Source organism: Podarcis raffonei, chromosome 7 (genome assembly GCF_027172205.1).
Source record: "Podarcis raffonei isolate rPodRaf1 chromosome 7, rPodRaf1.pri, whole genome shotgun sequence".
In the NCBI taxonomy this organism is placed as follows: Eukaryota; Metazoa; Chordata; class Lepidosauria; order Squamata; family Lacertidae; genus Podarcis; species Podarcis raffonei.
In genome coordinates this window covers 25,722,669-25,735,224 of record NC_070608.1, presented here as the reverse complement: position 1 = coordinate 25,735,224, position 12,556 = coordinate 25,722,669, and positions in this window count along the sequence as shown.

Below are 12,556 nucleotides of genomic sequence, written 5' to 3'. Positions count from 1 at the left end.
AGACTGTGATGTATACAGCGGTCTGTGTTCACCTAAGCTTGAGTCTGGACTGAGGATTCTGATTCGATACACAATATCCAATCACATAGCATTATCAGGATTTGGGCTATTGGCATTGGTTCCTAAGCTCTGAGTTACGATTTGAAGCTCAGGGTTTTAGACAGCCAATCACGTTGAGAGTGGGCGTGGCCCAGACCTTCAGAAATGTATATAAGCAGCTGCTTTGCCCTGGTTGTCTTGTTCTGTGTTAGCTCAATAAAGTCTCTTGCTGTTAACGCTGTGTGTTGCCTTGAAGAGACCCACGTATACAGTGGTACCTCGGTTTAAGAACAGTCCTGTTTACAAACGGAAGTAGTGTCCCAGTTTGTGAACTTTACCTTGGTCTAAGAACGGAATCCGAATGGTGGAAGGGCACCGGCAGTGGGAGGCCTCATTAGGGAAAGTGCGCCTTGATTTAAGAACGGTTTTGGTTTAAGAACGGACTTCTGGAACGGATTAAGTTCGTAAACTGAGGTACCACTGTACTTCAGAGACCTTCTCTGGTGTCTCTGCCCAGTCGCACTTCTTGGAAGTCTAATTGTTATGTAGGGGGCATTTTCAGTGGGGACGGTCCTGACAGTTGGGAAGAGGGGAATTAATTTTTTTCTCCCCAGTTATGACTACACCCCCCACAGCTGTTTGGTTTGGGGGGGGGAACTACCATATGTTTCAAGCCTAATTTCAGGGGTGGGGCATCAGGGAACACCCTGTGGGTATCGGAGAACAGTTCTGTAGGCACCCATGCAGCTGTGGTTACTATTCTGGTGACCCATGCCTTAATAATGAAGCCATCACAACTGGCTTTTAAACTCCGGCACACTGTAGCTTGAAGGAAGCCCACTATATACAGATATTTTATTCTTACTCAATTTTTATTTTATTTTATTAGCATCACCTGACAATATGTCCCTATGTACAAACTAGACTCAATAGTAATCCTTCTGGCTAGTGGCTGAAAAGAAACACCTTAGCTATTTATAATCAGGGACATCCCCAAGTAAGCTGAGAAAATACCTTGACCTAGATGAGCAATTGAGTAGTGGCTGTAATTCATGTCATGAAGCATTTCCACACAATCCAATCACCACGAGATATTGGTGGACTTTGCACACAGCACAATGTACAGCATTTTTTTTTTAAAAAAATTATGCTTTGTAATCCCATTTAGTGATCAATTTTTATACTGTTGTTCATCACTTATGTGTTTTATATTGAGCAGTTTCTACATTCTTTAACTAAATAAAAATAAAAATTGTGCTTAGGATTGCGCTTTTACATAGATTTGATACACTGTACCTATTTTTCACTGTAGATTTTTTTTAATTAAAAAACTAATTACATGCGCCTGTGCTTCCCAGTATATGTATTTTTAAAAATTCAGCTTGTTTAAACAGTTTGCCATGCACTCCATCACTGTCTGTTCCCTTTGAAAAAGCTGCTATGTCATTTGCGCATGATGTGAACAAGAAGAAAAAAGATACCGGTACATGTCTCTGGGAAAGCTGAGTTGCCTCAAACACAAAACTATGATGCAGATTTACTTTAACCAATTGTAAAACAAACAAACAAAAACCGCATATACAAAGATTCCTATACAGGTACAGTTTTACTGTGAAGGGTCTTATTTCTGAAGAATTACTCTCGATATTTGTAGTTTCAGGTAAGTAGCCGTGCTGGTCTGACACAGTCAAAATAAATTAAAAAATTGTCCAGTAGCACCTTAGAGACCAACTAAGTTTGTTCTGGGTATAAGCTTTCATGTGCATGCACACTTCTTCAGATACACTGAAACAGAAGTCACCAGACCCTTATATATAGTAGGAGGGTGGGGTGGGGGTTTCTCAGAAGGGTAGTGGGAGATGGGTGATTGACTCAATGGGTATGGTAAAGTTTTTAATTTTTAACGTATAAAGGTATTTATATAGGTGAATGTAACGTTTTACCTGTCTGTAAACTATTGCGAATTCCTGCTGAAAGCTGTGGAGGTACAGCAGGAGACAGTGACAGAGGAAGGGGATGCAGTGGGGGCAAACCACCCCAAGTGTCTTTGCTGGGGGGGTGACATTTGGTGCGCCACCCATCCACAACTCCCAAGCCTACCCCGAGCCGTCAGGGGAAGAGGGGAGCTGTGCCGCTTTGCCAGCAGCAATCCCCCTTCATTTTGACAGCTTGGGTGAGGATTGGGAGTCGCGGGCACACGGTGCGCCGAATGTCCGCCATGGGTGGCTTGCTCTGCCCCAGGCTGCAGGGCATGCGCACCACTCCAGGCACCCGAGCACCTATCATGCACCTGGGAGGGCACCCTCCGTGCCACGCACCCACCCTGGGCAGCACGGGCATATGCCCTGCCACTGAGGAGAGACTCCTGAGGGAAGAGGTTGTGGACCTGATGGAAGACTGCAAGCATAGTAGTCCTCAGTGCCTAGTTGAGGAGTGCTAACTGGGAAGAGGTGGTATAAAGAAGTTGGCTTTAGGTTTAAATAGAACTGAGGTTAGCACTACCATCATTTCAAAGGGACAGGAACCCTATACAGTGGTACCTCGGGTTACAGATGCTTCAGGTTACAGACTCCGCTAACCCAGAAATAGTACCTCGGGTTAAGAACTTTGCTTCGGGATGAGAACAGAAATTGTGTAGCGGCAGCGGGAGGCTCCATTAGCTAAAGTGGTACCTCGGGTTAAGAACAGTTTCAGGTTAAGAACGGACCTCCAGAACGAATTAAGTTCTTAACCCGAGGTACCACTGTATAACAACTGTAACAAAGCAAAGTTAGCCATTTGGTTTATAAGCCATACATATGAACACCACCGTATTTTATATTAATAACTATTGTACATAAAATATTGTTTTCACTTTTATTTGGATCACTGTGCTATTTTAGCCAATTCTTAACCATAGTTACTGTTGGATAAACTGAGGCAGAAGATAAATTGTATTGAGATGCATGGTGGCAATGGTAACAGCTTGACCCAGCCACACAGGAAGTTGCGCAAGGCACTCTTTTGAGGAAAATGCTTTAAGCACCCAATTTAAATTTTAGCTGGTCACTTTTTAAATGTAATTACAACTGTGAGGAATAAGCAGGCTTGCACTGTGCTTTAAATGGGTGGACACCTTTCCTCTTATTGCTTTAGCTCCCACCAGGCTCAAAAACTCCAAAGGAAGCAAAGGTATTTTGACAGCAGCAATTCACCTTCCTTTTCTGGAAGTGTATGGGGGAAATCCAGCTCCAGATTTACTGTAGCTACAGAATAGGGTCACTTTGGCTGCTATCTTGCAGGAGTGTTTATTTCACTAATCCTGCAAGCCGTAAATATTGGACGGTTGGCATCATAGGCTGGAAAAACAACATGAAACATGAGCCTTGATTTAAGATTTTAATGCTCCTCCTGAACCACTAACAATTTTGGGAAGATCCGATGTGTCCCTGAGCAGGCAAGGCTGAATTGCAGGAGCTGCTTCTTTCTCCCACATTCTGCCCAGCCAGCTTTGCCTACTTCTGCATGCTTAAACGCTCAAGAATGTAGGAATATATAAGAGCCCTGCTAGAACAAAGGTTTATCTAGTTCCCACAGTGGGCAAACAGAGCTTCAAGGCAATCACTCTTTTTCGGTGTTGATCCCCAGCGCTGGATGTTCAATGGCAGACTATAATGGAGATTCCATATCGCTATCATGACTCATGACAAATAAAGGTAAAGGTAAAGGACCCCTGGCAGTTAAGTCCAGTTGCAGACGACTCTGGGGTTGCAGTGCTCATCTCGCTTTACAGGTCGAGGAAGTCAGTGTTTGTCCGCGGACAGTTTTTCCGGGTCATGTGGCCAGCATGACTAAACTGCTTCTGGCGCAATGGAACACCAAAACCAGAGCAGCGCATGGAAACGCCGTTCCCACTGGAGCAGTACCTATTTATCTACTTGCACTTTGACATGCTTTTGAACTGCTAGGTTGAAAGGGCAGGGACTGAGCACCATTGTGAGGATTCGTACTGCCAACCTTCTGTTGTTTTTTTTAAATAATATTTATTACTTTTAAAAGTTACAAAAAAGGAGAAGAAAGAAAAAGAAAGACAAAAAAGAAAAAAAGCGAAAGAGAAGAAAAGCAAAAACAATACAATACAATAAAACCCAACCTGAACCCATTAAACTAAACACATAAATAAAGCAAAACAAAAACAATTTAAAAACATCCCTCCTTTTCCATACTCTGTCCTTCATTCCCTTGTTTCCTCGACTTCCTCACACCTCCCTTTTTGTATCCCACTTCTAGTACTTGTTTCAGCAAATCCTTCCCATCTTTCTCTATTTTCTATCATATTATAAATAACATATTTTTTACCCTTATTTCCCATTAAGACTAAATTACTTATATGTACTTAACTTCTTATAGCATTTCTGCTAAATCCATAAAATATCATTCCGCCATTTTTCTAGCAGTCATTACTTTTACAATATTTCTAAATATACACTTTAAATTTTCCAGTCTTCTTCCACCATCTCCTCTCTCTGGTTTCGGATTCTGCCAGTCCTTTCCGTCAGTTCCATATAGTCCATCAACCTGGAGATCTTATGTCCGAGGCTCTTAAATCTTTTCCAAGTCCCTTCTGCAGATCTTCTTCATATTCTTTAGTGCTCAGGAGCAAATCTCGGGAAAGCTCCAACCTAGCAGTACTTTTATTCCTTCTGGACAGTTCAGCCAAATTTCCATAGTTAAAACTAAAGTCCATAAAGAGTTTCAGGACGTATTTCTGGATTCCTCCAAATCTAGAGCCCCCCAAAACTTCAGGCTCCTCCAAACCCAAGCCCATGTCCCAAAAGTCAGTCAATCCCTGGATAGAGGGATCTTTCCAACTTTCCTTCTTCAGTCCAAGCCGGGATCCAATCCTCAAAATCTGACTTTTGCTAGATTCAATCATGGAAGACCTCAATTTATAATCCTCAATTTGCTTCTGAAAAACTAAGGATCCCGCTTGTACTACTTTAGGTTTCACAACAACAGCTTTCTCCTTTTCCTCCACCATTTGTCCTGCCAAGGTATATTCCTGTGCCAAGTCCTGAATTGTTTCTGTGTTGGTACTCGCTTTTTGACTCAAATTAGTCACTTTCTGTTCCAAGTTATCAATTTTAAAGATCGTGTCATCTGTCTTTTTATGAAGCTGTTCCAGTGAGTAGTTTATCTTATATAATACAGTCACAATAGCTTCTCCTATCAACATTTTGAATAGTCCAAGGTCAATCTCTGGTTCTCAGAATCCTTATCTTGCAGCTGGAGATCTCCCTGTTACACTCCTGTAACAGTTTCACATGCTCCCTCTAGAGGGAAACAGTCTCCACTTGTATCAATTCTTTCAAGCACGACGAGCAAATAAAAATAGTTTCGATTTTCAGTTACTTTTTCCTCCTTTTTTGAACGCAGAAGAGGACAATGGAAACAGTATCTTTCTTATTTTAGCTAGCTGTCAAATCCGTTCTGTCAATGAACATTCCCCAAACGTCATCTGGCAGCCCTTTTCCAGGTTCAGAGCAGTGGTAATTTGATTTTCACTCTCTCCTGCAGGCTCACTAGGTCCAAAACTTCCCCCCTCTTCTCCTGCTTCCAAGGGGGGTTTTATATTTTTGACCGATGGAAATTTAATCCTTTGTCAAAAGCTTTCAGAGACTTTAGCTTGTAGCGTCTTTGCTTCAATCTATTTACAAAAGCGGAAGGCGGACTTCCTGTTTAGAACCTTCCCGCTTCGGTGCCAAATTAAAGTATTTCAAGATCCAATTTTCCGTTCTACTCACGGGTAGTTGTTTAAAATCCAATTGTCCACAGGAAAAAGTCAGCGCTCTCCGGCAGCAGCAATGCGGCTTCACTCCGTGAAAAAAGCGGTCGATTCAAAGCACCGCGCCACTCACCCCACGTCGCTCCGGATCCCCAAAATAGGGTTTCCCCGCGAGTAGGGGAGGCGCAAAGGGTGCCAGCTGGCGTACTGCCAACCTTCTGATCGGCAAGCCCAAGAGGCTCAGTGGTTTAGACCACAGCGACACCCGCATCCTGACAAATAATCCCGACAAATAGTCATGACAAATAGCAAGTGGTAAATCTATCCTCAGTCACAATGTCTACTAATCCCCTTGCTTCTTCCGACAAAGCACTTTCCATATTCTTTATGTCATTGAAATTATACACAATATTGACCCAGAGCAGATTCCAATGTATAGTTAGCAGAGTAAAAACTTAAATATGTTGCAGGATTCCCAAAAAATAGAGCAGAGGCATTTCATCTAGCAGAGCTTTACTGCTACTGAAGGCAAATGAGCATAATGGTCACAAATCCAATACATTCAGGATTGGTATTGTCCATAAGAAATCAAGTTGCAGCAGACTTAACTTCAACTTACAAACTTATAATGTGACTAAACCTTAACACTACATACAGAACACCAGAAAGAAAAAGAGAGAGAAAGAGAGAGTGAGCCCAGGCTCCTTCCAGCCTCACTATTATAGTCAGCATGATCTTGACTGAAAGAGATAACAGAACCAGCTTAAACCAGCTGTACTCAGCTTCTCTGAAGGAATAACCCAAACATCATGAAGTTTATTTCACGCAGAGAAGCTTCCAGAACCCTCTTGAATTAATCAGAATAGGAAAGATCTCCTACACATCAGATCAATACTTTCTGTACTAAGAAATGCAAACTGACACTTTACTGAATATTCCAGCAGACTGAACACAGTTTTGCAGTTTTAACAACCCAAAGCAATGGCACACATAAGCCCTAACAAATGGCAATGGAACATTCATGTCTCTTGCAGTTAACTCGGTGATAATATTCATCAGAGACTATTCATCACACATTCTGATGAGAGTTAGCTAGTCCTAAATCATGAAATGAATTTGCTTTTGTGATCCCGCCCTGTTGATCACACTTCCACATACTAAATTTGTAGCTCAACTTTCCTCCAATGAGCTCAAGATGGCATACATAGTACCCTCCCCCCATTTTATTCCCCACCACCACCACACATACCAATGCTATAAAGTGAATTATGCCAGGAGCGTGCCCTGCAAGTGTTCCAGAAAAACTGGGACATTCCGTTTTTTATCGAAAGAGAACCATTTTGGTTGCCACTATTTCACAGCACAATTCCCCCTCCCAACAAAAAACACTTTTGTGGGGCTGCAATCTCACACGTGCTTTTGAAAGCTGTGCCTGGAAATAAAGCAAAATCTCAGCAACCCAAGGGGCCACCATGCTCTTGCCGTAAAAAATGGGAAGATGGCATCCAGGAAGCTGGCGTCCCAGATTTTGGCTTCAAAATGTTGGAGGGCATGCAGGAGTCAGTGGCTGGCCCATGGTCACCCAGTGAGCTTTGTGGACGAATAGGATTTTAAGTGCACACCTGCCTACTCCTAGTCTAACCATCTAACCATTACATCACACCAGATCTCATACAGGTAAATTGCTGTTTAGGTGAAAGCACTATACACTGGCATTTTTATACTTATTTTATTGTGGAGTCTCAAAGGACAGCCCCAAGTGTGTTCTGCAATGGTAGCCAAGATTTCTGCTTGGAATTCCCCACATTGTACCGGCAGCCAGCAGAGAGCATCACAGCCTCATTTACTACTTAGCAAATGGGTTGTTTGGGGGGATACCTCTCAAGGAGTCAAATCTTTTGTTGGAAGCCACCCAGGGTGGCTGGGGAGACCCAGCCAGATGGGCAGGGTATAAATAATAAATTATTATTATTATTATTATTATTATTATTATTATTATTATTATGACTGTAATATTGATTACATCTAGCAACACAGTCACAATAACCCTGCTTTTAAGAGCACAGGTGGTTTGAAAGGAAACATTATTCACCCAGATGCACTGCCATGACTGTTCTTCTGAAGCAGCAATATTAAGCAGCCTCCTGACTGGAGATTACCAGCCATGTAGATGCCTTGGAATGAATTGACCATCTCTGGTGGTGGAAAAACACTCTTGTTACCAGACCCTCCAGTTCTTCCCGAAAGGCTGCATCCTTAACAATACCTTAACAGCAAACAGCAATGACATTATTTGCAATTACTTGCTTTGAAGCAAGTAAAATTGTGTTTATCTAGTGGTGACTATTGGTAAGCGAATGGTGCCTATGTACACAGTTTAGATTTAAGTATGCACAGTCTCTCTTCTCTCCATTAGAGAGGGATGGTTTTCTAAACAAAAGAGAACTATTAATGTGCAAAGTTTCATGTTCCCAGCCTGCATGGAAATTATTAGAACTTAGATATAGTACGTAATTCCTCAGGAGCAATGGATATACAATTAGGAAAGGAGGTCTGAGGAAACAAATAGGTTTAGGAGAAACATTATATTTGGAGAAACAGAGGTGGCCATATTGGGTGCCGTACTCTGTGTGTGTGTGTGTGTGTGTGTGTGTAATTTTATTAGAGGTTTTTTAACATATTAAGCAATAAAATCCAAACTTCTATAGAAAAATAATAAAAGGCAAAGTATCAAATAATATAGAAAAAATATAATACACAATATTCATAATCCTCATAAAACACAATTATATATATAAATGTATAGCCCTTTATCACCATTTTATATCAATCTCCCATCTGCATACTGAGAGCTGAATCTCCCTCATCTCCCACCTGGAAGGTCCATCCCATTCCTCAGCCTCACACCCTAAGAAAAACCACTCTGATCTGTCTCCCACACAGATGTTGGGTGCTGTAAACTCACAGCAGCCAAAAACATGTGGCTGGGGTTTGCAGGCCTGGAAAAAACGTTTTTCCCCCTGGGGAAATCGCATTGCAAATTGCGCAAGTTCAGGGCACCCAAAATGGCTTTCATTTGGATATTCAGCAGCCGGTTTCAAGTTTAAAGCACACAGTAGGAATCAGCTAGGAACACAAGAAGGTGGCTTATGAGAAGTTTGATTGGTCCATCTAGCTCACCACTGACTACACTGACTAGGGATATCCTGGACATTACTGGAATTTCAAAGGCAGAAGCAACGTTCGGGGCAGAGGTTTGTCCTGGATCTTCAGCATGTACAGTGGTACCTTGGTTCTCAAACGCCTTGGTACTCAAACAACTTGGAACCCAAATGCTGAAAACCCAGAAGTGTTCCAGTTTGTGAACATTTTTCGGAAGCCAAACATGCTCCATTTTGAATGTTATGCTTCCGATCTGAGTGTTACACTTTCGACCGAGTGCCACACTTCCGTTTTGAGTGTTACGCTGAGGTCTGTCTGTTTTTGCTATTTATTTTGCATTTTTGTTTTTGCGTCTCTTTTGCTTTTGTTTTTGTGACTGTGTGGAACCCAGTTCAGCTACTGATGGATTGATTGTGTGACTGCAGTACATTCTTTATTGCTTTCATTTTAGGGATCAATGGTCTCGTTAGATAGCAAAATTCATGTTAAATTGTTGCTTTAGGGGTTGTTTTTAAAAGTCTGGAACGGATTAATCCATTTTGCATTACTCTCTATGGGAAAGCGTGCCTTGGTTTTGGAACGCTTTGGTTTTAGAACAGACTTCCAGAACGGATTAAGTTTGAGAACCAAGGTACCACTGTAATCCGAGAAATCATGGGGTGTTTTGTTTTTTGCTTTTGCATTTTCGGATTTTTACTTCTTGAAATATGGCAACCCTAACACTGATAATACTTGCCAGTATTTCAGACATAGGAACATTCCCAGCCCTACCTAGAGATGCAGGATTGAACCTGTGTCCTTCTGCATGCAAAGCTACCACTGAGCCACAGCCCTTCTCAAAAATTCAGAGGCATATTCATTGCATTAGAAAGGCAAGGCATGCTTTGATCTGCAAAACAATATTAAAAATTAAATGGCCACCGGGTGGCCTGGCAATTTTCAAATGGTCCAAGATGGCAGGAAGAGGTTGAGCACTTCTGAAGTAGACAATGCAACGTTGAATATAAATTTAACTCCGAGTAAAACCTGGAAGGTTTTGTACTTCTGTTATGCAGTCTTCAATAAGCCCATATGATATACTATGATCTTCTGCTGCCACCATCAGGTCACTTGGAAGGCAGCGGAATAAAACCGTTTCATCCTTTTGAGAATTCGGTCTGGAAATGAATATACAAAAGGCACCTCAGCTGACAGCAACCTCCTTTTACATATTGGCAATGATGTGCCAAAGATTATTGCAGAATCCATGCATGTTTATTCATAAGTAAAATCCCACTGTGTTCAGTAGGGACCGATCTCAAGTAAGTAGGGCTAGGGTTGCAGCTTCACTTTTAAGCGTTTTCACAAAGAAATAGCTAAAACTGATATAAACTAGGCAGATTTAAATATCTGCACATGAAACACATCCCCATTTTTATCTTTTATGGCAGAACCATAGAATGGTAGAGATGGAAGGGACAATGAGGATCATCTACTTCAGCCTCCTGTAGTACAGGAATCTTTTGCCCAATGTTGGGCTTGAACCCACGAACCTGAGATTAAGAGTCTCATGCTGTACTGACTGAAACAGTGATTCTTTCCAAGTGGACCCATTAGGTTTAGATTATATGTGCAGTGACTTGAGCATGTACTTTTAATGTTGTGGCACCAGTTCTCTGGAATTCTCATCCATTGGAAGAAGTTTGTTGAAAACATTTTTTTCCTCTGCAGTTTTTAATTCTTGTTTTTTATTTCTTAATACTGCTTTTATCATCTGTTTTAAGTTTATGTTCTGTATCTGTAGTCTATTGTTTATGCTAGTTTATTGTTCTTCTTTATAACATAGTTTAAAGACAAAAATGAATAAAAGCTAACATGGTTGCACTGATATACATCTTTGTTTAAATAACAGCATATGACATACAACAATTACATAAAAATAAAAATAGAACAACAAACGCTCAGATAATTTTTTCCAGATATATTAAAGTTGTGCCGAGCTGGTTTATTGTTCTCAAGATGCATTCTTACTTCGTTGTCAGGAAGAGTTGGTTTTTACTGGAGATTGTTGTCCACTTTGTGGAGAAAATTCCTCCAACAGCAGGCTATACATTTCAAAATAAATTAAGAAGTGTGCATGTGTGGAGTAATATGTCCTTTAATTTATAGTATTCATTCTGTTTGCATTTATCACTGGGTTATAGGATATAATTGAATAAAACCAAGAGGTTAGATAAACATGCACAGAATTATTGTTGGAAATTGGTCAGATGTTATATGAAATAGTATGAAATTGGAATACTAAAGCTGTAGCAAGTGTTCTGGGCAGTTTTATGTTTCAACACAAACACTGCCTAGCATTTGGTGAAAAGCATTGTGCTTGGTAGATATGTCTGCTCACTGTATCGAAGTGATAGCACAGAACATCCTGGGATGGAAAATATTATTAGAGGATATTTTTCATCTTGCTGATGCGACGTACCTGAGGCCTCAGAAATTATGGCAGGTCCATCTCATCCATCACTGTCTACTAACGTCGGTGACTTGCCAAAGTCCTTCCCACCACTGCTTCTTACTGGGAATTGAACCTAAAACCTTCTGCATGCAAAGCAGAGGCTTTTCCACTGAGCTATGGTCTTCTCCTTTAAACATTTCTTTAAAATACATGAAAGTCAGGGAAGAAGGTGGGATTTCAGCCGGCAGCCCCAAGGACACAAGCTGAGGGGAAATGATCATGACTAATAACTACACCCCAGGAGTGGGACCAATGAATGCAAATGGTAGATCATTTGATATTAACTCACTAAGTGCTGTAGAAAAGCACACTTTATGCTACAACAGCAGCAAGAGTCCTCTTAGCAAAGTATTGGAAGACACAAGAACTACCCACGCTGGAAGAGTGGCAGACGAAGGTGATTGACTATATGGGACTGGCAGAGATGACGGGCAGAATCCGTGACCAAGGGAAAGAGATGGTGGAAGAAGATTGGAAGAAATTTAAATTTTATCTTAAAAATTGTTGTAAAATTAGTGAGTGTTAAAATGTCATGGGTAAAGCATAGCAGATTTGCAGAGAATAAGTAATTCAGATCAGGGGTTGCTGAAAAAGTTTAAAACAGGGATGCAGAAAAGGGAGGCATGGGGAAGTCGTTGAAATTGGGTACATGAAAAAATTCATGAAATTATACATGTTTATATGTTTGTTTGTGTTTGTTGTTTGTAATGTCTTTTAATATATGTTGAAAAACCAATAAAAATTAAAAAAAAAATAGAAAAGCACACTTTAATAATATTTTCCCCCGCCCCCCCAAGTCCTCGCACAGCTGGTGTTATGTCATTTGTCAATAACTGCATCAAAGGGACTATCCAAAAGAGGCTCATGACATGTATAGAACATTCCTATGGTGATTCCATTAGTAATAAGTTATAAGAGAAGTATTTGCCCAAGTACATAAGAGTGTGCTCAGCCCTTGGAATACGCAACGGTAGCACAGCCTTGTGAAGACATGGAAACTGTGAGCAACAAATGAAGGCTTACTGCTACGGAAATAATAGCCATGATAATAGGAAGGTCTCTTCTACATATGACATAAAGGAAACCCTTGGGCTAGG